Source organism: Pezoporus flaviventris, unplaced genomic scaffold (assembly GCF_033815535.1).
Source record: "Pezoporus flaviventris isolate CSIRO_AGI_PZ_B2104156 unplaced genomic scaffold, CSIRO_AGI_Pfla_v1 ptg000096l, whole genome shotgun sequence".
Classification (NCBI taxonomy): domain Eukaryota; kingdom Metazoa; phylum Chordata; class Aves; order Psittaciformes; family Psittacidae; genus Pezoporus; species Pezoporus flaviventris.
The window spans coordinates 3,690,282-3,696,291 of NW_026892644.1; positions in this window are offsets into that span (position 1 = coordinate 3,690,282).

Consider the following 6,010-nt stretch of genomic DNA (forward strand, 5'->3'; position numbering starts at 1 on the left):
CCCCCGCCTCAGCGTAGGTGCAGTCCTTGTGAGAGGCCAGGGTCAGGTTGAAACCAAGCCCAGGGTCACTGTTACAAGGATGATTTCCTAAGCTGTCTTATGCTACATTCTGAAGACCTGCCCATTCCCAATGCATGTGACTCCTAAAACTATTGCCTGATGTCACAGCCATCACTGTCTGTAAAATATGCATTCTAATATTTTTTTCCAAAGATTTTTAGTTTTCCCCAGGTTGTTTCAAGTGTAATTTTGGAGTATGCTTATAATCAGTGTCCCAAGAGGGAAATTAGAATACAGCTGCCAATCAGCAGGCAAAATAACATTTGGGTTGAGAGACAAAAGTGCAGAGCTGTCTTTCTATCACTGGCTTTTGATCAAAGCCAATTATGTACACTATCTTTGTGTCTCATCTTTCAGGCTCCTCACAGCAAAGCCAAGGTATGGGCTAAAAGAGCTTCTCTAACCTGTGCTGGCACATCTGGTACTGCAGATTCCCAACAAGTGGCCCATGTCAAAGGAACCCTTGGTGGGATGCACCCTGTTGCATCCTGGTACCCTTGGTCCTAGGATGAATACTAGATGACCGCATAAAATACATGGGACAAATTCTGCCAAGTCTATGGGATGCACCGCTTTGGCTTTGGCTTTGTCAGCGCATCTGGAAAGCGACTGCTGAGAGCTGTGGTGGACCAAAGTAGCTGGCCCAGGGTAGCTGGGGACAGCCTCTCACCTGTGGTTTCACGTGATCAAGTAGAGATGACAGCATACTTGTATGGAAAAGGTGGCCAAACAGCTTGCTTGCAAAAATCGGAACTTATCTGGCTTGATCCAGAAACCAAAACAAACAGCTAAAAATCGTGATTTCATTGGGACATCTGGCCCTCATAAGACCAAGAGTCCTGGTATCTGGTCTAAGAACAAATGGTGTACAGATGGGAGATGAAGTGCATGCTGTAGTCTTGTAATGCTCAGCTATTCTTCAGTGGAGCTGAAATGAGTCTTGAACCATTCTGTAGTCTGATCTGTGTCTGGCAGATTGCTGAGTTTCTGTGTATTAGCAAAGTGGTCTCAAGATGAACTGCCATGTAGATCCTGGAGCTTCTGATTCAATTAGGCAAGCCGTGTCTCTTCTAAAAGATGTCTCATTGTGGTTAAACTTGTCTTCTCGGCCCATGAAGTAACTGGTTCCAGTTATGTTTTGATTTTGAGATCGCATGTTGTCTTGACTTCATGCACCCAGTAAAATTTGGAAGGTGTCATGGGAGACACCAATAGCATTGCCAGTAAAATAAATCCAGTGAACTCCAAAATGGTAAAAATCTACTTTGGCAATCAACCTCCGCTTACTCAAAATCTCAAGACCCAGGATGACAGTGCTTACTGCCTAATCAAAGTAACAAGTATTCATTGTCAGTATTTTAGTACAATATTAAAATAACCCCCCTTTGGAACACAGCAGTAGAGATCCACTTTCAGATAGTCTAGGAAAAGCCATGCAGCTGAGCAGTAACATGATATGGATGCAGAGCACGTCTTTCAAAAATGAATGATGACTTAGGATCCCAAGTTCCATTTTCAAATCTCTAAAAATCTCTCACTATTCTAAGGCCTGAAAAGAGCAATCCCTCACTCAAACACATAAGGACAGACTAAAATTATTCACCTCGCCTGTGCTGAAGACACAGGCTGCTGGTGGAACAGAGGAGAAGGGAGATCTCCAGGTGACAAATCTGGCTGTTGGGGCAGGGGAAGTATTGCAGGCTCTAGATAACATGCGTGAAACCCTGTTTGACCAAGTATGACCATGGAGTCCCATCAGACCATCATTCAGCTAAGGGATTTTGTTGGCCAGTATGCAGAGATGTGTATGTTAGCCATACAGATACCCAAAATGAATAAACAAGACAACAGACAGCAGCCTTGCCTGAGGCCCTTGGAGGCTGAAGTAAGCAAAGCTACTGCAACAAAAGTATCACCTCATTACAAGTGCTGACTCCTAAAGCAGATAAAAGACCTGCTCAAACCCAGTCTGTCATCACCAGTCAAAAGGAGCAGATACACAGTGAAGACTTACCAGAGGATCTACCTTGCCCTTCAAGTCAGACACAGAGCAATCCTGGCTAGGCCACTGGGACACATGCGTTTTGGTGCAAGTGAGTACTTGGGTCAGAAAGTAAGTTAAACAATGTAGAAACAGTTATCCTCCCATTTCTCAGCCAGGGCTCTCCCTGAGTTTTCACTTGCTGATTTCCTACAAGCAGGCACAAATGACAGAACAGCTTCCTGTTATTTTGTGGGGGGAAGAGGGAAAAAGGATCCACTCCTGAAGGAAACCATGGAGGATTTAGGACTAGATTGCGAGCTTACTTGGAAAAAGAATCTTGATTTGCTGCTTATTTTTGCTAAATTCATATTGCGAAGAGGGTATGTCAAGCACGGATACAGTCAAACATACCCACCATTTTCATTCCATCTGAACCGCAGAAGCTAGTTCATAGGTACACAGAGTAGCTTTGCTGTGCTTGCACACAGACTGGTTTATGGGCAAATCTTGCTCTTTATGACACAACCACAAATTCCTTCTTGCGGCAGAGTTGTTCTCCATGTGCCATGATACATCAGAGCAGAACTTGCATCTTTTATCATCACTGTTTTCTGCACAAGATCTGTCCCTAGGCTTTTGCTTGTGTAAAGCTTGGCATAGAAACCCAAAGGCAGGAAGCCCTCCATGAAAGGAAATTGTCTCAACTTCTATTCTAGGGTGTGGGTGAAAGTCACCGACGGCCTGCAGAAGCAGTTGGCGAGGAGGCGGAGGGGGAACAGCCAAAGCTGCTGGTGATTGTGTTGACTCTCCTGTGGAGCTCTCGTCAGTGCAGGCTGAAGGAGACTTGAAGATTTGGAGCTCTCTGGAGGTGCATAAAAACAGTTCTGAGATGGCAGCATCTGCCTCTCCATATCTTACTGAGGTTGAAATGGCTGTTATAAGACAGAGTGGTGACTCCCCGGTGAACGTGTGGGTTCCCATCCTGGTGTTCTGCACGCCAGCCCACACTGCTTCTCTCATCACCTCCTCAGCTGTTCCCGCTCCCCAAGGACAGGCAGCCCAAGGGCAAAATGCTGAGCTGAAAAGGAGTGACAGCCGCCAGCCCCCCCAGGGATCTGCTTGGTGTTATTTATTAGAAGGGTGGAACGACATGGGACATGTTTAATTTGGTTTCAGTTTGTTACACGTATGGTTTTCTCATTACATCAGGAACAGGGACATTACAGGAACAGGGACTGCTAAATGTCCCACTTAGGTAACATTATTAACAGGAAAGCAAAAGTAACTTGGTTTTGTTGTAGTGGTGGTGATGACATTTTGTCCAAGAGCCCAGGTGGATGATTCCTGACCACGGAAACTATTCAGATGATATGCTGTAATCCAGAATAGAAATTTGAAGGCAATTTATGCCATTTGCCAGATAACTCTGTCTTCTTTGTGTTGTGTACAGTTACCTCAGTTGAAGACTTTCTCTTGCATGCTAATTCTTCATCTGTTGGTCTGGATTCCTCCTCATATTTCAGGGGAAAGTTCTGAATCCTGGACCTTTTGTGCAGTCATCTGAACTCTTTCTTGCTTTTGTCAAGCTTTGCTCCTACAAGGTGGGCAACACTTGAAGATCTGTAGCTTGTAATCCATCTTCAATAGCAATTGTGATTTGTTGTTCAACTTTCATGGAAAGGATCCTATCTTTCACATCTCCTCCTGTCCTTTGCCCTCACCCTCTTCCAATTGCCCCTGCTGTACTGGCGAAGGAAGAGAAGATAGGAAGATGATGGACGGGTAGAGGTGAGGAAACACAACACTACTTCATGTTTTTGCTGCACTCACAGCATCTGAAGCATCCAAAATGGCACAAGGCAGACAGGTGTGTAACCCTTGTTGTTGTGTTGCTTTCCACAGTGGAAGTCTGAATGAATTACTGGAGAGTGAGAAGAAGGGGTCTCACAAGAGGAGAGCCTGGTCCTAGGAAAAAAGTCCTTAGGCCACTTGGAGTGGGGGGGGGGGGGGGGGGGGAATTGCTTTGTGTTCAGGCCCCTGTGTGTGGGTCCGTGTGTACTGAGGGGCTCAGCATGTAGTACAGTCAGTGTGATCTACTTCATACAGTCAAGGAGCCCATAACTCACACAGCTCACCACCCAGAAGGTGTCTTCTTCAGGATAAGCTGAACCATTCCAGAGGCTACACTGCCTTCACTGACAAGGTCTGTGTTCCACGGGAGATAAAGCACATGAAGACACCTAAAGAGAAGTCTTTTACTCTGGAGATGAATCACTTCCCTGGCACCCAGCAGCCTGTGTGGGAACGGAGCAGCAAACAGACTGTAGGTAAAAGTGTGTGAGCTGGTGTTGGACCCAGCAGCATCTTCAGTGACAGTGTCAGTTTGGAAACCTCTCTCCCAATGGCACTGACATGTTTCCCAATTAGAGTCTGAAAAAACAATCTCAAATCCATAATCCGAAGCCCCACAAAATCTTCATACATGTTTGCAATGGGCAAGTGCCTCAGTATCCTGGCTGCAGTACCCTGGATGTTTTCAGGGTGTTTCAAAGACCATGTTCCTTTGTTTTGTCCTGGAGCATTTGCATATTCCCAGCAACACAAGGGTGAGTGGTTAAACTGGGTCTATAGGAGTAACAGTAGATATTCTCTCTTTGAAAATGTGCACATAAAACTGTATCCTGTTCTCATCACCAAAGGTCTAGTAAAGTTACAAAATGCATTATCAGAAAGTTATCTAGATGGGTGGCTAAATGTTCAGCCACCAGATATTCATCCAAAGGGAAAGTTCATTGGTTAAGTGAAGAAATTGAGCCATTTCAGAAGTGATCTTACATTCTGGTCAGATTTGCAGGCTAAAGAAAACAGGATAAGTTTTCATACCAAATACAGCAATTCAGCTTTTGTTCCTATAGCTCCTTTTCTGAACAGGGGAAAGAGAATAGGATAATTTTTCACTCCTCAATAGCAGGACAAGTAATACAGCAGAGGGGCTCAAGCTATGCCATAGCTTATCAAGGAGGTCCGGATTTGTATAGACCTTGCAAGGGACCAGGAATGCAAGACAGGTGAGCTGTTTAAGTAACATAACTGATAAGACTCAGCTCTGCAAAGAAAGATTAAGGGGAGAAGTCTGTCTAGGAAATGGAGAAAAAGGAAGAAGAATATCAAAACCACATCTTTTTGAAACATAAAGGTGGCGATGTGGTATTCAGGCTCATGTGTAAATTTACCTGGGGAATTGTGAGGAGCACACCAGATCTGAGGGCCATACAGGAGAAAACAGAAAACTACAGAGCAAACACTAAAAAAACCTATGGAGAATAGGTAGCTAGTAAGTATTGTGGCTTACACCATCAAGGACCAAAGATACTTGGCAGGTGGCTGGGATCACCCAGTACCTAACTTTTAGCAAGTCGTACTTTTGGAGTATGTGGTTGTTGGCTCCTATGGAATCTGGGAGTTTTCACACACTTAAAATTAGGCACAAGCTGCTGCAGATTGTTGAACTGGCCTGACTTACAGCAGTAAAGATGGGCACAAAGTAGAAGTGTTTTAATATCAGAGCATTAAGGGGCAGATGGTGCAAAATAAACAGATATGAACCTCTTTTTGGTATCAGTATTAGAGAAGAGGTGAAATAGATGAGATGGCCTGTATCCCAGTAGCATAACAAGATTAATAAAGAAATTATAAAAAGGAACATGGAAAAAGGTAAAATATGGCATTTAAAAAGTGGAACTGAGCCATAATATGGCTCTGCTCTTTCTATTAGACCTGTACAGTTCTTGCAGAGAGCTGAGATGCCCCCTGTTAGCATCTTCTGTGCTTGAAGAAGGGATACATTTATGACACACTTGTGGTGTTCAAATACCGTGAATTCTCCACAGAAGGATGACAGAATGACTTCCCTGATGATACTCAGGACTTTGTTTGAAAGGCATTTTTCCAAGACAAACATTCTTT